This window comes from Papaver somniferum, chromosome 5 (genome assembly GCF_003573695.1).
Source record: "Papaver somniferum cultivar HN1 chromosome 5, ASM357369v1, whole genome shotgun sequence".
Classification (NCBI taxonomy): domain Eukaryota; kingdom Viridiplantae; phylum Streptophyta; class Magnoliopsida; order Ranunculales; family Papaveraceae; genus Papaver; species Papaver somniferum.
Genome location: NC_039362.1, coordinates 181,872,835 through 181,899,565, shown reverse-complemented (window position 1 = coordinate 181,899,565; position 26,731 = coordinate 181,872,835). Strand labels below are relative to the sequence as shown.

Here is a 26,731-nt window from a genome sequence, read left to right as displayed (position 1 = left end):
ATTAAATGAGTTCCAAAGATCCAAAATGAAACATAATGGTGATGGGTACACACTTCACATAAATATAACAAGTATTAATTTAAATAAATCCGTAAGAGAACGACATATACAAAACAAGGCCTGCTACTATCTTCAAGTTCCAGCAGGAAATTCAAAAACAGAGAATGACATATACACATTATGGTTCAAATAAAAAGAATTCCAAATACGCACAAATATGATTTAAGAAATATCGACACGCTGACGATGGAAGAAAATGAAAATGAAAACTGGACAGTCAAAAGGAGTGTAAAAATTATTCCTTCTAACCCGATATTATTCTTTAATTTGTACACATGTACAGGCAGAAATACATGTAAAGAAAATATCATTTAGCACCCATAGGAAAACTACCCAACACAGCCCATGATATATGTATATACAAGAACAACAACATATACCGATATTTTGTCCATAGCTCCCTTATCGTAAGCTTTCCGGCTTACTGCATCGAGCTAGTTCCAAACTCTGTGCGAAAACAAAACCAAACAGGGTGATGGAAATCAATAATAGGAAGCCTGCATAACATTTTCAATTTTATAAAACCATTTAAGACATTTGAAACTAGCCATAGTAAAGTAAATATAAAAACAATGGATTTGGACTAACATTTCCTTGTAAAAATAATCAAAGCAGGGAGAACTTGAAAGGAGTTTGTGGACAAGGTTTGTTAAATTTCTGGTTTAAAGAAAATCCCAAATACCCAATCACATAATCAATCCATACTGTAAATGATCAGACTTTCAAATCAAGTCATCAAAAGATTGATTAATTTAGAGATGAAAGGAAAAAATTTAAAGTCCACTCTTGGCAACTACGACACTAACAAAAGAAATTTTAGTGATTTTTCATGTTATTTCAACAAAAACTTATTCAAACACCATAAACAACTGAAATTTCAATTACCCATTCTTTGATTTCTGAAAATCGGGAAGTATAGTTCAAAACACCATTAACACCATTGGAAACCATAGTTCAAAACCAAAAGAAAACATGAATTGAAGAATTGAAGAATTGAGAGAAAACCCCCTACCGTAACGCAGATAGCAACATAAATCAATCAACACGTCTTGAAAGAACAAGTGATAGTTTCTGAAATATCAAAACAAACCCAACCAAATCAATCATGACTGAATATGTGTTGCGAAGAAAAAGAAATGGACGAAAACCAAAGAACAAGTGATAGTTTCTGAAATATCAAAACAAACCCAACCAAATCAATCATGACTGAATATGTGTTGCGAAGAAAAAGAAATGGACAAAAACCGTACCTTAGAATAACCATTTCAATCCCATAAATGGGTTTTCGGAGTTCGTGGAAAGAAATTGTGATTTTCTTTTGCTTCTCATCAGCAGGGGGAGATTGAAGAACGAGAAGGGGAGACGGACAAAACAAGAAGAATAAAATTTATCTTTTTACATTTACGAACAAAAAAACTTTGAAACGACGAGAATGTCCATTCTTTTCTTGTGACACATAGGTGTCAAGTAGTCAACTATAGTCTTAGTCAAGTGCATGGAAACACTAATTAGACTCTTCTCTAATTATAAGGGACGGCTAAATGAGTTAATGACACCCAACCTATGACTCAAGGCACTCAACTCGATTCCAAATGCAAGGCACGACAACATTAGGATTCATGCACCCACGTTGCGCGATCCCAGCAACAAATGCGTGGGTTAGACTCGAGCCTGCAATCCAAGTTAAATTTCTCCGTCTGTTACACCATTACCCACTAAAAAGAATTTTCGTCCTCAAAAATCAAGCCAAAACTAAGAGTGATGATGATTACCTCAATATAGTTTGCGATACCATTCTTGCCTTTAAAATTCCATTTCATAAGTTGCCTTTTCCAAGCTTTGATGTCGTGGAAACATGATCACCATATTGGAGGTCCGTATCTCGAGGTCTTGCTTGTTTGTCAATAATCCGCAATCACTTCCTTTTAAACTCGATTTTGCTTGGCCTACGTCAATTCTTCTAAAACCTGGATAGTTCGAAGAAGAAAAGGAGGTACCTGTATCCATCCCGATCCTCAGAGTTTTCATCAAACGGTTGGTGAGAAAAATTCGTGCATCCAGTGAAACCCAATTAGTGTCAAAACTTCCAAGTGAATGCGATTCCAGCCACATATCTTGTACAGCCTTTCGTTACTCCAAATTATATTTGACGCACTTGGTTCTAAAATTAGGATAAAGTTCCTTTCCAGCTGAATTGGTGCTTCCAGTGCTTCGCAACAATTTCAGTAGACAACAGTCACAAGGGTTATGCCCTATAATTAGTAACAGTTACTAAATTAAGAACCTAAGACTGCCAAAAAGCTATATATATATATATATCACGGCTTTGAAAATTTTAACCCCAACCCCAAAGCAATATAAAATCGATAAAACAAATCGTTTTCGAGTCATCAAAACCGAAAGAATTGATCAAATACACAGCACCAAAAAAAATAGGTAAGTCCCACAGTCCAAATAAATTGGAACTGCTCTGATACCAAACTGTAACGGACTGGTGAATTTTCCCTTCTAGCGGGCTGGATCCAGCTAGATCCAGCCCGTCCAGCAAGACTAAACCCCCGTTCCGTCATTCAGAAGTATAAAATGATACATACAAAATGGTACATAAAACGGAAATAATTTTGTACAAAAGGAAAACAATTAAAGAGCCTGAGTTTAGAAAGTGGAAAAAATGTGTTTATTCTTGTCCATAAAAATCCAACATTGCCTGTTTAAACGAGTCCATTATTTTCAAACATAAAATGTGCAATTAAGGGCATCAATACTCGGAAGAATGCTGGAAAATCAATATGTATAGATGTTAAGTACACTTAGTAGTTGACTTCATAGATCCAAACTTGAATTAAATGAGTTCCAAAGATCCTAAATGAAACATAATAGTGATGAGTACACACTTCACATAAATATAACAAGTATTAATTTAAGTAAATCCGATAGAGAACGAAATATACAAAACAAGGCCTGCTACTATCTTCAAGTTTCAGCAGGAATTTCAAAACAGAGAATGACATATACACATTATGGTTCAAATAAAAAAATTCCAAATCGATAACAAATATGATTTAGGAAATGTCGACATGCTGACGATGGAAGAAAATGAAAATGAAAATTGGACAGTCAAAAGGAGTGTAAAAATTATTCCTTATAACCCGAGATAATTCTTTAGTTTGTACACATGTACAGGCAGAAAGACATGTAAAGAAAATATCATTTAGCACCCATAGGAAAACTACCCAACACATCCCATGATATATATATATATACAAGGACAACGACATATACCAATATTGTGTCCATAACTCCCTTATCGTAAGCTTTCCGGCTTACTGCATCGAGCTAGCTCCAAACTCTGTGGAAAAACAAAACAGGGTGATGGAAATCAATAACAGGAAGCCTGCACAACATTTTCAATTTTATAAAACCATTTAAGACATTTGAAACTATCCACAGTAAAGCAAATATAAAAACAATGGATTTGGACTAACATTTCCTTGTAAAAATCATCAAAGCAGGGAGAACTTGAAAGGAGTTTGTGGACAAGGTTTGTTAAATTTCTGGATTAAAGAAAATCCCAAATACCCAATCACATAGTCAACCCATACGGTAAATGATCAGACTTTCAAATCAAGTCATAAAAAGATTGATTAATTTAGAGATGAAAGGAAAAAATTTAAAGTTCACTCTCGGCAACTACGACACTAACAAAAGAAATTTTAGGGATTTTTCATGTTATTTCAACAAAAACTTATTTAAACACCATAAACAGCTGAAATTTCAATTACACATTCTTTGATTTCTGAAAATCACGAAGTATCAAAAAGGAAATAATATTAATCATGCATTAGCAATATCCATTAACACCATTGGAAACCATAGTTCAAAATCAAAAGAAAAGAAAACATGAATTGAAGAATTGAGAGAAAACCCCCTACCGTAACGCAGATAGCAACATAAATCAATCACCACGTCTTGAAAGAACAAGTGACAATTTCTGAAATATCAAAACAAACCCAACCAAATCAACCATGACTGAATATGTGTTGCGAAGAAAAATAAATGGAAGAAAACCGTACCTTAGAACAACCATTTCAATCCCATAAATGGGTTTTCGGAGTTCGTGGAAAGAAATTGTGATTTTCTTTTGCTTCTCATCAACAGGGGAGGGAGAGTGAAGAACGAGAGGGGGAGACGGACAGAACAAGAAGAATAAAATTTATCTTTTTACATTTATGAACAATTTTTTTTTGAAACGACGAGAATGCCCATTCTTTTCTTGTGACACATACACACCCAGGTGTCAAGTAGTCAACTATAGTCTTAGTCAAGTGCATGAAAACACTAATTAGACGCTTCTCTAATTATAAGGGATGGCTAAATGAGTTAATGACACCCAGCCTACGACTCAAGGCACTCACCTCGATTCCAAATGCAAGGCACGACAACATTAAGATTCATGCACCCACATTGCGCGATCCCAGCAACAAATGCGTGGGTTAGACTCGAGCCCGCAATCCAAATTAAATTTCTCCGTCTGTTACACTATCATCCTTGGCCAGAATATCTGCAGCAGAGTTTGTATTACTATGCACATGTGTGCATTCCCAACTAACAAAAGACTTGAGAAAATCTAAACAATGTAGATGATGGCATTATTGGTCCATCCTACAGTGCCTATTGCACTTTTTATTGCCTTCACTACATTAAGAGAATCGCCTTCCAGATGCAAATACTGAATGTTGGAACTCCTTGCCCATTTAATTGTTTCATATGCAGCCAATGCTTCAGCTTGCTTCTCATCTGTAGCTACTCCATTCTTGCTCCATGCACCTGCAACATTTCCTGCACCATCAACCATGATTAGTCATATGCCCATAGATTTATTAACTTTTAGGAAAGTGATGAGTGCTAAAAAGTGCATATTTCTATATATTTTTCTTGGCATTGAACTCATATTTTGTGCATTAATTCTACATTTTATCCCATATTCTGTATTTTCATTGTTTTCAAGAATAAATATTTTTATTAATTAATTTTGTATTTTTAGGTACTAAATAAAGCTTGGATGAATTACGGAGCAAAAAGAGCAGGATCAACTAGAAGTGGGCTTGAAGAGGAAGAATTGTTCTTAAAGAAGATATGGGCTTGGCATACCCAAGGCCCAAAACCCTTACCCAAATCCATTTCCATTATCCATACCCATTTCCATGAGAGCCGTCAGATTGGATCCATCTTGTCATCCAACGGTCGCTTCATCATTGTGCATCAAAGTCTGAAACTCCTGTCAAACACTATAGCACCTAACTCTTATCTGGATCGTCAGAATCGTTGTATCAAGAATCCAACGGTCGCTCAGAGCCTTCTTCTATCTTGCCGTTAAATCCAATCTGAAGTTGATGATCCAACGCCTTCCACTCGCTGTTCATCAAACTCCGCTGAACCCGCCCAACACCGTATCATCAAATATTCCATCACCTACACCAGTCGATCCAAACATTCGTTTTCACCCAAAACCCCTTCTTTCCCCGAACATTGCAGAGCCCAGCAATTTCTCCTTCTCGAGCTCCTGTACCTCTTCACCATCTCTAGCCTCTCCAACCACACAACCACTCTACCCTTCCCCCATAAACATCACTCACCACTCTACTTCTCTCACCTCTATCTCATTCACCCTATGAGATAAATCTAAGAGAACTAGGGTTTGAGTACGAGTAGCAGACGGCTTTCAGACACGATGGAGACGAGTAGCAGAGCAATTGGAAGCATGGGTTATCGACAAAATGCAGAGGAGACAACATTCAGAGCTGTGGTGAGATTGTTTTGACCTAAATTTCCAAAACCCTAATTCTGAAATTAGGGATTTTTTTGAGATAAATTGTAAACTATAAATTGATGTTATGGGGGTTGTAGAAAGGAATCCTGGATTAGCCAGAGCACAACCCATTAGAAGCCTGGATTAGCCAGAGCACAACCCATTAGAGGCCTGGACTAGCCAGTGCTCTCTACTGTCACTTCTCAATCAAAGTTTAATTTTAGTTTCAATTTCAGTTCAAGTTCAGTTCAATGTTTTATACAATTTCAATTCCATTGTCATTTAATTTCATTATGCTCTAACTTCATATGCTAGGGGTTAGATGATACTCTTGAATTGTAATCTAGGATAGTCCATGTTCATGTCACTGTTCTTGTAGTGCTGAAACTAACTAGGAATGATAATTAGCTAGTTCAGTGAATGCACCTGTGATCAGCTGTGCTGTAAGAAGACAGCTGATTCTAGGGGTGTAAGAGTGAGAGTAGCTAAGGATTCAGTCCATTTGAAGGACTGTGCTTAATTGAAGTAGGGAAGTTAGTAAACTTAGTGATCAAATGCACATGTGATTGAGTGGGCTGTAAGAAGACACTCAATGCTAGGGGTGAACTAGAGAACTTAGGGGATTAAACCTTCCACCAATGCGGATTTCTAGATAACCTGGTTAAGCAAAGCAAACAAGCCTGTGATCAGCTGTACTGTGAGAGACGGTTGATGCTAGGGGTAAGTTATAAGATTAGTTAAGTAATCATCCATAATCTCCCTGAGATGAAGCAAGAACATGATTTGATTAGGATCTGCCTTAGTTTAGGATCAAGAAGTGGATTCAAAAATCCCTAGCATGTTCCTGTTTACTGCTTTACATGATACTGTTTTTCAGTTCTGTCACTGCCCTTGGCTAACAAGCCTTGTTTGTTTATCTTTGTTTCAATGTTTCTTATTCCTGCCACTGAATTTCACTTTCTTGTTCTCTGTCACTGTTACCCTCATTGCTTTAGTTACTTCCTTGTTAATTTAGATAACTAGGCTTAAAAACTTCAACTATACAACCCTAGTCTCTGTGGTTCGACCCTGCCGTGCACACTCACTACAACAGACCCTGTGCACTTGCAAGTATCAGTTTGTAGGTCTTTTAGAAAGGCCTACCAAGTTTTTTGGCGCCGCTGCCGGGGACTTGGCATTGTGTGGTTTGCTATTTCCTTGCTTTCTTTTGCTGCTATGTCACTTGCATATCTTGCATTTAGTATAATCATTTAGTGTAAGCATTTACTCATCATAACTTGCATTCATTACTGCATATTTCATCTTTGCATTGCATACTCATTGCATCTTGCTGTCCTGATTGAATATCATATTTGCATATTAGTCATCTTTACATTCTTGCAGTCAATCTTGCGTTACAGTTCTTGTTCACTGCCTTTCTTTGCTATCCTTGACATTTTTGTTGAGTGACCAGGTACTGTGACCTTGCTGTGAGGCTGAGAACAAACCTCTGGTGTGTTGTGCTGTGTGAAGCCCAAATAGAGCTGCTACTGCCCAAGCCTGCAACATTGCCCTTTTCAGCTACTGCTTGTGGTGTGTTGCTGAACTTGTGGTGATGTTGTGCTGCTGAGCTGCTTCTCTGCTGCTGCTCCTGGCTGCTGTGCCTCAGCGTTGCTGCTGTGCAAAGGCAAGCTGCTGCTACCTCCTGCTGGAGCTGCTGTTGCTGTGATCCAAAGCCCAACTGGGCTTTTGCAACCAAACTGAACAGCTGGGCTGTGCTTCAAAGGTAAGTCTAAAACCCATTAAGAGAACCCAAACTGTGGGCTTCCATTTTCTTGTGGGGCCTGTAATATTAAACCCAATGTTTGGGCTTATATTTTCTGTTGGGTTTGTAATTAATTACCTGTGGGCTTGACCCAACAACATTTGTAAAACGTTTTCAAAAGCCCAAGTAGGCCTTGTCCTTCAACAAACTGAGAGCCCAACAGCCAAAAACCCAGTTGGGCCTCAAACTTCAGTCACTGAAAACCCAGAACAGCTGAACTCAGCTGGGCTTCGTTAGTTTCTGGGCTTGCTGAAGTATTAGTGGGCCGTGCACCCTGAACTCTAGGCCGAGAGTTTTCACAACAATTTTCCAAACTCAACAGTGGGCTTGGCCTTTTATCCCATAAAACCAAAGTTTTCAAAACCCAATAAACCAAAGTGTTTTCTTTTCCCATTAAGTCCAAATTTTCTAAAACCCATTAAAAACCAAATTTCTTTTTCAAACCCGACAAAACCAAATGTTACCCATAAAAACCAAATTTTTCCCAAAAATCCAAACAAATTAAAAACCAAATTTTGGGCTTTGTAACATAGTTACTTAGTTTTTGAGCCCAATAATGTCTAGATCTTGGTCTACATTTGGGGAATACAACAAATCCCTTAGAGAACTTGCGTATGGACATACTTCACGTCATGAGCCTCCCATAGACCATGATGCCAATAGTTATAGGAATTATTATGGACATTTTCAAAGTCCCGAGCTTCAATACATGAACCCTACTGACTATTCGCACATGCATCGTTCGCCACAACGTGAAAATGAACATTTTGCTAATGCCTCACTCACACAATCATCTTGTGGATCAATTAGAAGCTCGAATCGCAGCTTTAGAAATGCAATCACATGAGGAATCTGTCACATCTAATTTTCTTAGGCAACCTGAAATCTATGCATGTCCTGCAGGTGGTAGTTTAGACCACCCTGTTGAGAATTGTCATATTTGCATAATTTTAGGCAATCTAGAGAAAATCCAAGGTATGAAATGCCCATAAATTGTGAGGCTGGTAGTCATTGGGACCATAATCAAACCTTTGAGGGTTGAGATCAATCTTTTATAAACCCTAATGACCATGCACACATGTACCAATCACCACAATTTGAACATGAAGAATTTTGTACTCCCATGAATTTAGACTCCACCACAGAAGCTTCAGACTCGGTGAGCAAAACTTCGATAGATCTACATCACGAATTCAGGCATATTTAGATCAGATTTTGCTTCACCTACAAAAGGAGGAAATTCATGAGGAAATGTATGTTGTCCCTAATGAAGTGTCTAGTCCCATTCATGTAAATGATGTTGAATATGAACCTAATTTAGAGGAACATGAATCGACTAATGACACCACCACTGTTAATGAGGACCAATATGCATGCTACCATGATGATGATTTGATGATATGTTAGAAGAACATGAAAATATTGTGGAACATGTTGGTTCAATAACATATGGCTTCTCGCCCTCGACCTTCATGAATGTTGTTTTTCTAATACTCATTGTAATTCATATGTTTGATATTGACATGGGATTCGTACAATTATTCTGTGAAGATGAGCATGACATAGTAATAGTTGAATCTTCTGTAGACACTAATGTTATTATGCATGAAAATATATTTGATGTGTCTGATTCTCTACCTAGGTCACATTGTGATATTTCTCCTGATTTGTCGATGCATGAGAATAAATCTGTTGATGATGTTGATTCTGATTGTGGACTTGCTAATTTATTTGATGAATGTGAGCATGTTGTGACACTTGTAGAAGACTTAGGAGATATTGATTTGATTAATAATGATGTGCCTATCGTCTGCCTGAGTCACAATCTAATGGACTTCCACCCAACCTAGATTTGGTTTGTACCGATATTGTCAAACCAACTTTTCTGAAAATTCCCAACCTAGGTTTGGAACTGTGTGCTTCCCAAGTCCTTTTGGACTATTTTGCATCTAGTATATATTTTTGAGGAGCCACAATTGGAATTAGCATGTTTTCCCGTCCCTAGCAAAGTTCATTTCGAGCTAGACCTTGTGCATGATGAACCCCCAAAACTGCGAGATTTTGTATCCAAAATTTTATCTGTTGAAAAATCCAGGTTTGGGGGGTAGCTCATTTTGTTTCACAGCTTCACTTGCATGCCTATCATATTATTATTGTGTGAAGCTGTTGAAATGTCTACATTTCGTCTTTTGGGTTGATCCTCAACTCTTTAGATTGTTAGTGTATGGTGAATTTTTTGTATATAATCCAGTAGATAAAAATTTAAAAACCCTTTTGTTCCTTTTGTATATATTTGCTAATCCAATATGATCTCGGCTGAAATATGTTGGATTTTTCCTTGAATAATGGAGTTCAAAACTTGCTTTCGCCAATATCCGGTAATCTCTTTCCTTTTTCTACACTTAGCATCGTTTCATGGTATGTGTTATAATCATGTTTATCATTAAAACATTGAGGACAATGTTTAGTTTAGGTTTGGGGTGAAAAGTAGATACTTTGATAACATGCTATAATCGAAAAATAGAACTCTTTCTTTTTGAAAAAAAAAATGAAAAAAAAAATTAAAAAAATTGAAAAAACATAAAAATGGAGCTCATTTACCTTGAAATGTTGACTCTTGTGCATGTATGTAAACATAAGGATTCTTAGTGTAGATATTTAGGCACCCTGATTCTAGCACAATTCACATGTCATAAGAAAACTTGCACGCGCACGATCTACCAATACATGTATAGCCTCGATCTTCAAGGTGTTTGATCGGAAGTTTTAGTTGCCAATCACTTTAGAATACTGAATGAGACTTGACTAGCTTGTTCTTTGGTTGGATGGGATAGAAGTTGGAGGATACGTTAAGAAAAGCAACCATAGAATTTGACGGGATGCATTCGATAAGGGCCACCTCTTGCTAAGAGTCATGTAATTATGTTTTTTTTTGTTCATGTATCAAAAGTGTCACTATGTTGTAAAGATCAAAGTTATTTCTTCAAAAAAAAAAAAATCAGAAAAAATCAGAAAAAATTTCAGAAAAATCAAAAAACTATCAGAAAAATAATAAAAAAAAATATCAAGTATTTATTTATTCCATGTTTTGTCATGTTAAAGACAATAGTTCTCTTTGTTCCAAAAATAAAAGAGAGTAATCAATGTAAATAAGAGTCATGTAAAGAGTCATCTTTTGTGTTTTTGTGTTATAAGCAAGGAAGGGTGTATGCCATTGATGTACAACGCGAGTAATTGTGAAATACTCCAACTCATTCACAATTCTCGTAAAGTCCGGACAGCTAGCTAGATTTCGACCTTGGTCTTAGCCTGGGAAACTATCTCTTGGTGATTAGTAGTCATAACATCCGATTTTTTTTACACATGTGTAGATACACTTTACAACTCTTATCACATGTCTTTAGTTGTTATCAGTGCTAGGATTGTTCCTTTGATAGCTAGATTGACATCTCCATTTGCTGTGAGCTTCTACTGTCTTGCACATGTCACATTTCATGGAATCTGAGCTTATATTTTGTCCTAGAACTTCGTAGGTACGTTCTAAGCAAACCTTCACGAGACTTCACTCGTCCACTAGGGACACTTAGTGGTTTAAAAGTATTATTGCATTCGATAAATGCAATCGAGAAACCAGCGACATGGTATAGGTAGGATTTCCTTAGTTTTGTTTTACTTGAGGACAAGTAAAATTCAGGTTTGGGGGTATTTGATGAGCTAAAAAGTGCATATTTCTATATATTTTCTTGGCATTTAACTCATCTTTTGTGCATTAATTCTACATTTTATCCCATATTCTGTATTTTCATTGTTTTCAAGAATAAATATTTTTATTAATTAATTTTGTATTTTTAGGTACTAAATAAAGCTTGGATGAATTACGGAGCAAAAAGAGCAGGATCAACTAGAAGGGGCTTGAAGAGGAAGAATTGTTCTTAAAGAAGATATGGGCTTGGCATACCCAAGGCCCAAAACCCTTACCCAAATCCATTCCATTATCCATACCCATTTCCATGAGAGCCGTCAGATTGGATCCATCTTGTCATCCAACGGTCGCTTCATCATTGTGCATCAAATCTGAACCTCCTGTCAAACACTGTAGCACCTAACTCTCATTGGATCGTCAGAATCGTTGTATCAAGAATCCAACGGTCGTCAGAGCCTTCTTCTATCTTGCCGTTAAATCCAATCTGAAATTGATGATCCAACGCCTTCCACTCGTGTTCATCAAACTCCGCTGAACCCGCCCAACACCGTATCATCAAATATCCATCACCTACACCAGTCGAGCCAAACATTCGTTTTCACCCAAAAACCTTCTTTTCCCCGACCATTGCAGAGCCCAGCAATTTCTCCTTCTCGAGCTCCTGTACTCTTCACCATCTCGAGCCTCTCCAACCACACAACCACTCTACCCTTCCCCATAAACATCACTCACCACTCTACTTCTCTCACCTCTATCTCATTCACCCTATGAGATAAATATAAGAGAACTAGGGTTTGAGTACGAGTAGCAGATAGCTTTCAGACACGATGGAGACGAGTAGCAGAGCAATTGGAAGCATGGGTTATCGACAAAATGCAGAGGAGACAACATTCAGAGCTGTGGTGAGATTGTTTTGACCTAAATTTCCAAAACCCTAATTCTGAAATTAGGGATTTTTTTGAGATAAATTGTAAACTATAAATTGATGTTATGGGGGTTGTAGAAAAGAATCCTGGATTAGCCAGAGCACAACCCATTAGAAGCCTGGATTAGCCAGAGCACAACCCATTAGAGGCCTGGACTAGCCAGTGCTCTCTACTGTCACTTCTCAATCCATGTTTAATTTTAGTTTCAATTTCTGTTCAAGTTCAGTTCAATGTTTTATACAATTTCAATTCCATTGTCATTTAATTTCATTATGCTCTAACTTCATATGCTAGGGGTTAGATGATACTCTTGAATTGTAATCTAGGACAGTCCATGTTCATGTCACTGTTCTTGTACTGCTGAAACTAAGTAGGAATGATAATTAGCTAGTTCAGTGAATGCACCTGTGATCAGCTGTGCTGTAAGAAGACAGCTGATTCTAGGGGTGTAAGAGTGAGAGTAGATATGGATTCAGTCCATTGAAGGACTGTGCTTAATTGAAGTAGGGAAGTTAGTAAACTTAGTGATCAAATGCACCTGTGATTGAGTGTGCTGTAAGAAGACACTCAATGCTAGGGGTGAACTAGAGAACTTAGGGGATTAACCTTCCACCAATGCGGATTTCTAGATAACTGGTTGAGCAAACAAGCCTGTGATCAGCTGTACTGTGAGAAGACAGTTGATGCTAGGGGTAAGTTAGTAAGATTAGTTAAGTAAATCATCCATAATCTTCCCTGAGATGAAGCAAGAACATGATTTGATTAGGATCTGCCTTAGTTTAGGATCAAGAAGTGGATTCAAAATCCCTAGCATGTTCCTGTTTACTTGCTTTACATGATACTGTTTTTCAGTTCTGTCACTGCCCTTGGCTAACAGCCTTGGTTTGTTTATCTTTGTTTCAATGTTTCTTATTCACTGCCACTGAATTTCACTTTCTTTGTTCTCTGTCACTGTTACCTCATTGCTTTAGTTACTGCCTTGTTAATTTAGATAACTAGCTTAAAAACTTCAACTATACACCCTAGTCTCTGTGGTTCGACCCTGCCTTGCACACTCACTACAACAGACCCTGTGCACTTGCAAGTATCAGTTTGTAGGTCTTTTAGAAGCCTACCAAGTTTTTGGCGCCGCTGCCGGGGACTTGGCATTGTGTGGTTGCTATATTTCCTTGCTTTCTTTTGCTGCTATTCACTTGCATATCTTGCATTTAGTATAATCATTTAGTGTAAGCATTTATCTCATCATAACTTGCATTCATTACTGCATATTCATCTTTGCATTGCATACTCATTGCATCTTGCTGTCCTGATTGCATATCATATTTGCATATTAGTCATCTTTACATTCTTGCAGTCAATCTTGCGTTACAGTTCTTGTTCACTGCCTTTCTTTGCTATCCTTGACATTTTTGTTGAGTGACCAGGTACTGTGACCTTGCTGTGAGGCTGAGAACAAACCTCTGGTGCTGTTGTGCTGTTGTGAAGCCCAAATAGAGCTGCTACTGCCAAGCCTGCAACATTGCCCTTGTTCAGCTACTGCTTGTGGTGTTGCTGAACTTGTGGTGATGTTGTTGCTGCTGAGCTGCTTCTCCTGCTGCTGCTCCTGGTCCTGCTGCTGTGCAAAGGCAAGCTGCTGCTACCTCCTGCTGGAGCTGCTGTTGCTGTGATCCAAAGCCCAACTGGGCTTTTGCAACCAAACTGAACAGCTGGGCTGTGCTTCAAAGGTAAGTCTAAACCCATTAAGAGAACCCAAACTGTGGGCTTCCATTTTTCTTGTGGGCCTGTAATATTAAACCCAATGTTTGGGCTTATATTTTCTGTTGGGTTTGTAATTAATTACCTGTGGGCTTGACCCAACAACATTTGTAAAACGTTTTCAAAAGCCCAAGTAGGCCTTGTCCTTCAACAAACTGAGAGCCCAACAGCCAAAAACCCAGTTGGGCCTCAAACTTCAGTCACTGAAAACCCAGAACCCAGCTGAACTCAGCTGGGCTTCGTTAGTTTCTGGGCTTGCTGAAGTCGTTAGTGGGCCGTGCACCCGAACTCTAGGCCGAGAGTTTTCACAACAATTTTTCCAAAACTCAACAGTGGGCTTGGCCTTTTATCCCATAAAACCAAAGTTTTCAAAACCCAATAAACCAAAGTGTTTTCTTTTCCCATTAAGTCCAAATTTTCTAAAACCCATTAAAAACCAAATTTCTTTTTCAAACCCGACAAAACCAAATGTTACCCATAAAAACCAAATTTTTCCCAAAAATCCAAACAAATTAAAAACCAAATTTTGGGCTTTGTAACATAGTTACTTAGTTTTTGAGCCCAATAATGTCTAGATCTTGGTCTACATTTGGGGAATACAACAAATCCCTTAGAGAACTTGCGTATGGACATACTTCACGTCATGAGCCTCCCATAGACCATGATGCCAATAGTTATAGGAATTATTATGGACATTTTCAAATTCCCGAGCTTCAATACATGAACCCTACTGACTATTCGCACATGCATCGTTCGCCACAACGTGAAATGAACATTTTGCTAATGCCTCACTCACACAATCATCTCTTGTGGATCAATTAGAAGCTCGAATCGCAGCTTTAGAAATGCAATCACATGAGGAATCTGTCACATCTAATTTTCTTAGGCAACCTGAAATCTATGCATGTCCTGCAGGTGGTAGTTTAGACCACCCTGTTGAGAATTGTCATATTTTGCATAATTTTAGGCAATCTAGAGAAAATCCAAGGTATGAAATGCCCATAAATTGTGAGGCTGGTAGTCATTGGGACCATAATCAAACCTTTGAGGGTTGAGATCAATCTTTTATAAACCCTAATGACCATGCACACATGTACCAATCACCACAATTTGAACATGAAGAATTTTGTACTCCCATGAATTTAGACTCCACCACAGAAGCTTTCAGACTCGGTGAGCAAAACTTCGATAGATCTACATCACGAATTCAGGCATATTTAGATCAGATTTTGCTTCACCTACAAAAGGAGGAAATTCATGAGGAAATGTATGTTGTCCCTAATGAAGTGTCTAATCCCATTCATGTAAATGATGTTGAATATGAACCTAATTTAGAGGAACATGAATCGACTAATGACACCACCACTGTTAATGAGGACCAATATGCATGCTACCATGATGATGATTATGATGATATGTTAGAAGAACATGAAAATATTGTGGAACATGTTGGTTCAATAACATATGGCTTCTCGCCCTCGACCTTCATGAATGTTGTTTTTTCTAATACTCATTGTAATTCATATGATTTTGATATTGACATGGGATTCGTACAATTATTCTGTGAAGATGAGCATGACATAGTAATTGTTGAATCTTCTGTAGACACTAATGTTATTATGCATGAAAATATATTTGATGTGTCTGATTCTCTACCTAGGTCACATTGTGATATTTCTCCTGATTTGCCGATGCATGAGAATAAATCTGTTGATGATGTTGATTCTGATTGTGGACTTGCTAATTTATTTGATGAATGTGAGCATGTTGTGACACTTGTAGAAGACTTAGGAGATATTGATTTGATTAATAATGATGTGCCTATCGTCCTGCCTGAGTCACAATCTAATGGACTTCCACCCAACCTAGATTTGGTTTGTACCGATATTGTCAAACCAACTTTTCTGAAAATTCCCAACCTAGGTTTGGAACTGTGTGCTTCCCAAGTCCTTTTGGACTATTTTGCATCTAGTATAATATTTTTGAGGAGCCACAATTGGAATTAGCATGTTTTCCCGTCCCTAGCAAAGTTCATTTCGAGCTAGACCTTGTGCATGATGAACCCCCAAAACTGCGAGATTTTGTATCCAAAATTTTATCTGTTGAAAAATCCAGGTTTGGGGGTAGCTCATTTTGTTTCACAGCTTCACTTGCATGCCTATCATATTATTATTGTGTGAAGCTGTTGAAATGTCTACATTTCGTCTTTTGGGTTGATCCTCAACTCTTTAGATTGTTAGTGTATGGTGAATTTTTTGTATATAATCCAGTAGATAAAAATTTTAAAAATCCTTTTGTTCCTTTTGTATATATTTTGCTAATCCAATATGATCTCGGCTGAAATATGTTGGATTTTTGCCTTGAATAATGGAGTTCAAAACTTGCTTTCGTCAATATCCGGTAATCTCTTTCCTTTTTCTACACTTAGCATCGTTCTCATGGTATGTGTTATAATCATGTTTATCATTAGAAACATTGAGGACAATGTTTAGTTTAGGTTTGGGGGTGAAAAGTAGATATTTTTATAATCGAAAAATAGAACTCTTTCTTTTTGAAAAAAAAAATGAAAAATGAAAAATTAAAAAAATTGAAAAAACATAAAAATGGAGCTCATTTACCTTGAAATGTTGACTCTTATGCATGTATGTAAACATAAGGATTCTTAGTGTAGATATTTAGGCACCCTGATTCTAACACAATTCACATGTCATAAGAAACTTGCACGCGCACGATCTACCAATACATGTATATCCTCGATCTTCAAGGTGCTTGATCGGAAGTTTTAGTTGCCAATCACTTTAGAATACTGAATGAGACTTGACTAGCTTGTTCTTTGGTTGGCTGGGATAGAAGTTGGAGGATACGTTAAGAAAAGCAACCATAGAATTTGACGGGATGCATTCGATAAGGGCCACCTCTTGCTAAGAGTCATGTAATTATGTTTTTCTTTTTGTTCATGTATCAAAAGTGTCACTATGTTGTAAAGATCAAAGTTATTTCTTCAAAAAAAAAAAAATCAGAAAAATCAGAAAAATCAGAAAAATTTCAGAAAAATCAAAAAACTATCAGAAAAATAATAAAAAAAAACATCAAGTATTTATTTATTCCATGTTTTGTCATGTTAAAGACAATAGTTCTCTCTTGTTCCAAAAATAAAAGAGAGTAATCAATGTAAATAAGAGTCATGTAAAGAGTCATCTTTTGTGTTTTTGTGTTATAAGCAAGGAAGGGTGTATGCCATTGATGTACAACGCGAGTAATTGTGAAATACCTCCAACTCATTCACAATTCTCGTAAAGTCCGGACAGCTAGCTAGATTTCGACCTTGGTTCTTAGCCTGAGAAACTATCTCTTGGTGATTAGTAGTCATAACATCCGATCTTTCTTTACACATGTGTAGATACACTTTACACTCTTATCACATGTCTTTAGTTGTTATCAGTGCTAGGATTGTTCCTTTGATAGCTAGATTGACATCTCCATTTTGCTGTGAGCTTCTACTGTCTTGCACATGTCACATTTCATGGAATCTGAGCTTATATTTTGTCCTAGAACTTCGTAGGTACGTTCTAAGCAAACCTTCACGAGACTTCACTCGTCCACTAGGGACACTTAGTGGTTTAAAAGTAGTATTGCATTCGATAAATGCAATCGAGAAACCAGCGACATTGGTATAGGTAGGATTTCCTTAGTTTTGTTTTACTTGAGGACAAGTAAAATTCAGGTTTGGGGGTATTTGATGAGTACTAAAAAGTGCATATTTCTATATATTTTTCTTGGCATTTAACTCATCTTTTGTGCATTAATTCTACATTTTATCCCATATTCTGTATTTTCATTGTTTTCAAGAATAAATATTTTTATTAATTAATTTTGTATTTTTAGGTACTAAATAAAGCTTGGATGAATTACGGAGCAAAAAGAGCAGGATCAACTAGAAGTGGGCTTGAAGAGGAAGAATTGTTCTTAAAGAAGATATGGGCTTGGCATACCCAAGGCCCAAAACCCTTACCCAAATCCATTTCCATTATCCATACCCATTTCCATGAGAGCCGTCAGATTGGATCCATCTTGTCATCCAACGGTCGCTTCATCATTGTGCATCAAAGTCTGAACCTCCTGTCAAACACTGTAGCACCTAACTCTCATCTGGATCGTCAGAATCGTTGTATCAAGAATCCAACGGTCGCTCAGAGCCTTCTTCTATCTTGCCGTTAAATCCAATCTGAAATTGATGATCCAACGCCTTCCACTCGTTGTTCATCAAACTCCGCTGAACCCTCCCAACACCGTATCATCAAATATCCTATCACCTACACCAGTCGAGCCAAACATTCGTTTTCACCCAAAAACCCTTCTTTCCCCGACCATTGCAGAGCCCAGCAATTTCTCCTTCTCGAGCTCCTGTACCTCTTCACCATCTCGAGCCTCTCCAACCACACAACCACTCTACCCTTCCCCCATAAACATCACTCACCACTCTACTTCTCTCACCTCTATCTCATTCACCCTATGAGATAAATCTAAGAGAACTAGGGTTTGAGTACGAGTAGCAGATGGCTTTCAGACACGATGGAGACGAGTAGCAGAACAATTGGAAGCATGGGTTATCGACAAAATGCAGAGGAGACAACATTCAGAGCTGTGGTGAGATTGTTTTGACCTAAATTTCCAAAACCCTAATTCTGAAATTAGGGATTTTTTTGAGATAAATTGTAAACTATAAATTGATGTTATGGGGGTTGTAGAAAGGAATCCTGGATTAGCCAGAGCACAACCCATTAGAAGCCTGGATTAGCCAGAGCACAACCCATTAGAGGCCTGGACTAGCCAGTGCTCTCTACCGTCACTTCTCAATCCAAGTTTAATTTTAGTTTCAATTTCAGTTCAAGTTCAGTTCAATGTTTTATACAATTTCAATTCCATTGTCATTTAATTTCATTATGCTCTAACTTCATATGCTAGGGGTTAGATGATACTCTTGAATTGTAATCTAGGATAGTCCATGTTCATGTCACTGTTCTTGTAGTGCTGAAACTAACTAGGAATGATAATTAGCTAGTTCAGTGAATGCACCTGTGATCAGCTGTGCTGTAAGAAGACAGCTGATTCTAGGGGTGTAAGAGTGAGAGTAGCTAAGGATTCAGTCCATTTGAAGGACTGTGCTTAATTGAAGTAGGGAAGTTAGTAAACTTAGTGATCAAATGCACATGTGATTGAGTGGGCTGTAAGAAGACACTCAATGCTAGGGGTGAACTAGAGAACTTAGGGGATTAACCTTCCACCAATGCGGATTTCTAGATAACTGGTTAAGCAAACAAGCCTGTGATCAGCTGTACTGTGAGAAGACGGTTGATGCTAGGGGTAAGTTAATAAGATTAGTTAAGTAAATCATCCATAATCTTCCCTGAGATGAAGCAAGAACATGATTTGATTAGGATATGCCTTAGTTTAGGATCAAGAAGTGGATTCAAAAGCCCTAGCATGTTCCTGTTTACTTGCTTTACATGATACTGTTTTTCAGTTCTGTCACTGCCCTTGGCTAACAACCTTGGTTTGTTTATCTTTGTTTCAATGTTTCTTATTCACTGCCACTGAATTTCACTTTCTTTGTTCTCTGTCACTGTTACCTCATTGCTTTAGTTACTGCCTTGTTAATTTAGATAACTAGCTTAAAAACTTCAACTATACACCCTAGTCTCTGTGGTTCGACCCTGCCTTGCACACTCACTACAACAGACCGTGTGCACTTGCAAGTATCAGTTTGTAGGTCTTTTAGAAGCCTACCAAGTTTTTGGCGCCGCTGCCGGGGACTTGGCATTGTGTGATTGCTGTTTTTCCTTGCTTTCTTTTGCTGCTATTCACTTGCATATCTTGCATTTAGTATAATCATTTAGTGTAAGCATTTATCTCATCATAACTTGCATTCATTACTGCATGTTCATCTTTGCATTGCATACTCATTGCATCTTGCTGTCCTGATTGCATATCATATTTGCATATTAGTCATCTTTACATTCTTGCAGTCAATCTTGCGTTACAGTTCTTGTTCACTGCCTTTCTTTGATGTCCTTGACATTTTTGTTGAGTGACTAGGTACTGTGACCTTGCTGTGAGGCTGAGAACAAACCTCTGGTGCTGTTGTGCTGCTGTGAATCCCAAATAGAGCTGCTACTGCCAAGCCTGCAACATTGCCCTTGTTCAGCTACTGCTTGTGGTGTTGCTGAACTTGTGGTGATGTTGTTGCTGCTGAGCTGCTTCTCCTGCTGCTGCTCCTGGTCCTGCTGCTGTGCAAAGGCAAGCTGCTGCTACCTCCTGCTGGAGCTGCTGTTGCTGTGATCCAAAGCCCAACTGGGCTTTTGCAACCAAACTGAACAGCTGGGCTGTGCTTCAAAGGTAAGTCTAAACCCATTAAGAGAACCCAAACTGTGGGCTTCCATTTTTCTTGTGGGCCTGTAATATTAAACCCAATGTTTGGGCTTATATTTTCTGTTGGGTTTGTAATTAATTACCTGTGGGCTTGACCCAACAACATTTGTAAAACGTTTTCAAAAGCCCAAGTAGGCCTTGTCCTTCAACAAACTGAGAGCCCAACAGCCAAAAACCCAGTTGGGCCTCAAACTTCAGTCACTGAAAACCCAGAACCCAGCTGAACTCAGCTGGGCTTCGTTAGTTTCTGGGCTTGCTGAAGTCGTTAGTGGGCCGTGCACCCGAACTCTAGGCCGAGAGTTTTCACAACAATTTTTCCAAAACTCAACAGTGGGCTTGGCCTTTTATCCCATAAAACCAAAGTTTTCAAAACCCAATAAACCAAAGTGTTTTCTTTTCCCATTAAGTCCAAATTTTCTAAAACCCATTAAAAACCAAATTTCTTTTTCAAACCCGACAAAACCAAATGTTACCCATAAAAACCAAATTTTTCCCAAAAATCCAAACAAATTAAAAACCAAATTTTGGGCTTTGTAACATAGTTACTTAGTTTTTGAGCCCAATAATGTCTAGATCTTGGTCTACATTTGGGGAATACAACAAATCCCTTAGAGAACTTGCGTATGGACATACTTCACGTCATGAGCCTCCCATAGACCATGATGCCAATAGTTATAGGAATTATTATGGACATTTTCAAAGTCCCGAGCTTCAATACATGAACCCTACTGACTATTCGCACATGCATCGTTCGCCACAACGTGAAAATGAACATTTTGCTAATGCCTCACTCACACAATCATCTCTTGTGGATCAATTAGAAGCTCGAATCGCAGCTTTAGAAATGCAATCACATGAGGAATCTGTCACATCTAATTTTCTTAGGCAACCTGAAATCTATGCATGTCCTGCAGGTGGTAGTTTAGACCACCCTGTTGAGAATTGTCATATTTTGCATAATTTTAGGCAATCTAGAGAAAATCCAAGGTATGAGATGCCCATAAATTGTGAGGCTGGTAGTCATTGGGACCATAATCAAACCTTTGAGGGTTGAGATCAATCTTTTATAAACCCTAATGACCATGCACACATGTACCAATCACCACAATTTGAACACGAAGAATTTTGTACTCCCATGAATTTAGACTCCACCACAGAAGCTTTCAGACTCGGTGAGGAAAACTTCGATAGATCTACATCACGAATTCAGGCATATTTAGATCAGATTTTGCTTCACCTACAAAAGGAGGAAATTCATGAGGAAATGTATGTTGTCCCTAATGAAGTGTCTAGTCCCATTCATGTAAATGATGTTGAATATGAACCTAATTTAGAGGAACATGAATCGACTAATGACACCACCACTGTTAATGAGGACCAATATGCATGCTACCATGATGATGATTATGATGATATGTTAGAAGAACATGAAAATATTGTGGAACATGTTGGTTCAATAACATATGGCTTCTCGCCCTCGACCTTCATGAATGTTGTTTTTTCTAATACTCATTGTAATTCATATGATTTTGATATTGACATGGGATTCGTACAATTATTCTGTGAAGATGAGCATGACATAGTAATAGTTGAATCTTCTGTAGACACTAATGTTATTATGCATGAAAATATATTTGATGTGTCTGATTCTCTACCTAGGTCACATTGTGATATTTCTCCTGATTTGTCGATGCATGAGAATAAATCTGTTGATGATATTGATTCTGATTGTGGACTTGCTAATTTATTTGATGAATGTGAGCATGTTGTGACACTTGTAGAAGACTTAGGAGATATTGATTTGATTAATAATGATGTGCCTATCGTCCTGCCTGAGTCACAATCTAATGGACTTCCACCCAACCTAGATTTGGTTTGTACCGATATTGTCAAACCAACTTTTCTGAAAATTCCCAACCTAGGTTTGGAACTGTGTGCTTCCCAAGTCCTTTTGGACTATTTTGCATCTAGTATAATATTTTTGAGGAGCCACAATTGGAATTAGCATGTTTTCCCGTCCCTAGCAAAGTTCATTTCGAGCTAGACCTTGTGCATGATGAACCCCCAAAACTGCGAGATTTTGTATCCAAAATTTTATCTGTTGAAAAATCCAGGTTTGGGGGTAGCTCATTTTGTTTCACAGCTTCACTTGCATGCCTATCATATTATTATTGTGTGAAGCTGTTGAAATGTCTACATTTCGTCTTTTGGGTTGATCCTCAACTCTTTAGATTGTTAGTGTATGGTGAATTTTTTGTATATAATCCAGTAGATAAAAATTTAAAAAACCCTTTTGTTCCTTTTGTATATATTTTGCTAATCCAATATGATCTCGGCTGAAATATGTTGGATTTTTTCCTTGAATAATGGAGTTCAAAACTTGCTTTCGCCAATATCCGGTAATCTCTTTCCTTTTTCTACACTTAGCATCGTTTTCATGGTATGTGTTATAATCATGTTTATCATTAGAAACATTGAGGACAATGTTTAGTTTAGGTTTGGGAGTGAAAAGTAGATACTTTGATAACATGATATAATCGAAAAATAGAACTCTTTCTTTTTGAAAAAAAAAATGAAAAATGAAAAATTAAAAAAATTGAAAAAACATAAAAATGGAGCTCATTTACCTTGAAATGTTGACTCTTGTGCATGTACGTAAACATAAGGATTCTTAGTGTAGATATTTAGGCACCCTGATTCTAGCACAATTCACATGTCATAAGAAACTTGCACGCGCACGATCTACCAATACATGTATAGCCTCGATCTTCAAGGTGTTTGATCGGAAGTTTTAGTTGCCAATCACTTTAGAATACTGAATGAGACTTGACTAGCTTGTTCTTTGGTTGGATGGGATAGAAGTTGGAGGATACGTTAAGAAAAGCAACCATAGAATTTGACGGGATGCATTCGATAAGGGCCACCTCTTGCTAAGAGTCATGTAATTATGTTTTTCTTTTTGTTCATGTATCAAAAGTGTCACTATGTTGTAAAGATCAAAGTTATTTCTTCAAAAAAAAAAAAAATCAGAAAAATCAGAAAAATTTCAGAAAAATCAAAAAACTATCAGAAAAATAATAAAAAAAAATATCAAGTATTTATTTATTCCATGTTTTGTCATGTTAAAGACAATAGTTCTCTCTTGTTCCAAAAATAAAAGAGAGTAATCAATGTAAATAAGAGTCATGTAAAGAGTCATCTTTTGTGTTTTTGTGTTATAAGCAAGGAAGGGTGTATGCCATTGATGTACAACGCGAGTAATTGTGAAATACGTCCAACTCATTCACAATTCTCGTAAAGTCCGGACAGCTAGCTAGATTTCGACCTTGGTTCTTAGCCTGTGAAACTATCTCTTGGTGATTAGTAGTCATAACATCCGATTTTTCTTTACACATGTGTAGATACACTTTACACTCTTATCACATGTCTTTAGTTGTTATCAGTGCTAGGATTGTGCCTTTGATAGCTAGATTGACATCTCCATTTTGCTGTGAGCTTCTACTGTCTTGCACATGTCACATTTCATGGAATCTGAGCTTATATTTTGTCCTAGAACTTCGTAGGTACGTTCTAAGCAAACCTTCACGAGACTTCACTCGTCCACTAGGGACACTTAGTGGTTTAAAAGTATTATTGCATTCGATAAATGCAATCGAGAAACCAGCGACAGTGGTATAGGTAGGATTTCCTTAGTTTTGTTTTACTTGAGGACAAGTAAAATTCAGGTTTGGGGGTATTTGATGAGTGCTAAAAAGTGCATATTTCTATATATTTTTCTTGGCATTTAACTCATCTTTTGTGCATTAATTCTACATTTTATCTCATATTCTGTATTTTCATTGTTTTCAAGAATAAATATTTTTATTAATTAATTTTGTATTTTTAGGTATTAAATAAAGCTTGGATGAATTACGGAGCAAAAAGAGCAGGATCAACTAGAAGTGGGCTTGAAGAGGAAGAATTGTTCTTAAAGAAGATATGGGCTTGGCATACCCAAGGCCCAAAACCCTTACCCAAATCCATACCCATTTCCATGAGAGCCGTCAGATTGGATCCATCTTGTCATCCAACGGTCGCTTCATCATTGTGCATCAAAATCTGAACCTCCTGTCAAACACTATAGCACCTAACTGTCATCTGGATCGTCAGAATCGTTGTATCAAGAATCCAACGGTCGCTCAAAGCCTTCTTCTATCTTGCCGTTAAATCCAATCTGAAATTGATGATCCAACGCCTTCCACTCGCTGTTCATCAAACTCCGCTGAACCCGCCCAACACCGTATCATCAAATATCCCATCACCTACACCAGTCGAGCCAAATATTCGTTTTCACCCAAAAACCCTTCTTTCCCCGACCATTGCAGAGCCCAGCAATTTCTCCTTCTCGAGCTCCTGTACCTCTTCACCATCTCGAGCCTCTCCAACCACACAACCACTCTACCCTTCCCCCATAAACATCACTCACCACTCTACTTCTCTCACCTCTATCTCATTCACCCTATGAGATAAATCTAAGAGAACTAGGGTTTGAGTACGAGTAGCAGATGGCTTTCAGACACGATGGAGACGAGTAGCAGAGCAATTGGAAGTATGGGTTATCGACAAAATGCAGAGGAGACAACATTCAGAGCTGTGGTGAGATTGTTTTGACCTAAATTTCCAAAACCCTAATTCTGAAATTAGGGATTTTTTTGAGATAAATTGTAAACTATAAATTGATGTTATGGGGGTTGTAGAAAGGAATCCTGGATTAGCCAGAGCACAACCCATTAGAAGCCTGGATTAGCCAGAGCACAACCCATTAGAGGCCTGGACTATCCAGTGCTCTCTACTGTCACTTCTCAATCCAAGTTTAATTTTAGTTTCAATTTCAGTTCAAGTTCAGTTCATTGTTTTATACAATTTCAATTCCATTGTCATTTAATTTCATTATGCTCTAACTTCATATGCTAGGGGTTAGATGATACTCTTGGATTGTAAGCTAGGATAGTCCATGTTCATGTCACTGTTCTTGTAGTGCTGAAACTAAGTAGGAATGATAATTAGCTAGTTGAGTGAATGCACCTGTGATCAGCTGTGCTGTAAGAAGATAGCTGATTCTAGGGGTGTAAGAGTGAGAGTAGCTAAGGATTCAGTCCATTTGAAGGACTGTGCTTAATTGAAGTAGGGAAGTTAGTAAACTTAGTGATCAAATGCACCTGTGATTGAGTGTGCTGTAAGAAGACACTCAATGCTAGGGGTGAACTAGAGAACTTAGGGGATTAACCTTCCACCAATGCGGATTGCTAGATAACTGGTTGAGAAAACAAGCCTGTGATCAGCTGTACTGTGAGAAGACAGTTGATGCTAGGGGTAAGTTAGTAAGATTAGTTAAGTAAATCATCCATAATCTTCCCTGAGATGAATCAAGAACATGATTTGATTAGGATCTGCCTTAGTTTAGGATCAAGAAGTGGATTCAAAAGCCCTAGCATGTTCCTGTTTACTTGCTTTACATGATACTGTTTTTCAGTTCTGTCACTGCCCTTGGCTAACATCCTTGGTTTGTTTATCTTTGTTTCAATGTTTCTTATTCACTGCCACTGAATTTCACATTCTTTGTTCTCTGTCACTGTTACCTCATTGCTTTTGTTACTGCCTTGTTAATTTAGATAACTAGCTTAAAAACTTCAACTATACACCCTAGTCTCTGTGGTTCGACCCTGCCTTGCACACTCACTACAACAGACCCTGTGCACTTGCAGGTATCATTTTGTAGGTCTTTTAGAAGCCTACCAGAAAGATGCATCAAAATTGATTTTATGAAACCCCATTCTAGGGATTGTCCATCTAAATTCAACTCTACTAGCTGTCCTTTGAGCAGTTTGAACAGCTTGTTCTCTTAAGTGTTCATTCCATTCATTTAGATATTTTTTAGTCTGGTTCACTAAACTTTCAACACGCAAGTTAATATTATCAAACACAACTGAACACCTGGCTTTCCAGATGTTCCATAAAATTGTACCTGCAGAGATAATCAACTGATTCATGTTATTTTGACTAGAAAACCAACTTTCAATCCAATCTTTTAGATTCACAGATCCAATTATACCTGCAGAATTGCTTTCTATGCTAACTCAGATTTCTCTAGACACAGAACAGTGCATAAATAGGTGATTAACAGTCTAAGAATCAGATTTACATAGAGGACATAAGCTATCAACATTCTGCACATGTTTAGATAATCTGTCATTAACATGCAGACA

The 26,731-nt window shown here is 37.6% G+C and overlaps 1 long non-coding RNA gene across 4 annotated transcripts; it reads right to left on the bottom strand.

Moving 5' to 3' along the window:
- Positions 1-282: 282 nt before the first annotated feature.
- Positions 283-4,272, bottom strand: LOC113283855. Of its 4 annotated transcripts, none has more exons than XR_003327734.1 (7): positions 4,134-4,272; positions 3,993-4,051; positions 3,343-3,409; positions 1,833-2,312; positions 1,311-1,731; positions 1,073-1,131; positions 283-507 (listed from the first exon to the last, which is right to left on the bottom strand). It is a non-coding gene; the product is annotated as an uncharacterized LOC113283855 (long non-coding RNA). The 4 variants fall into 4 exon arrangements; XR_003327733.1 differs by having other exon boundaries at positions 1,833-2,269; XR_003327735.1 differs by lacking the exon at positions 1,073-1,131 and having other exon boundaries at positions 1,833-2,269.
- Between the last annotated feature and the right edge of the window lie 22,459 nt (positions 4,273-26,731).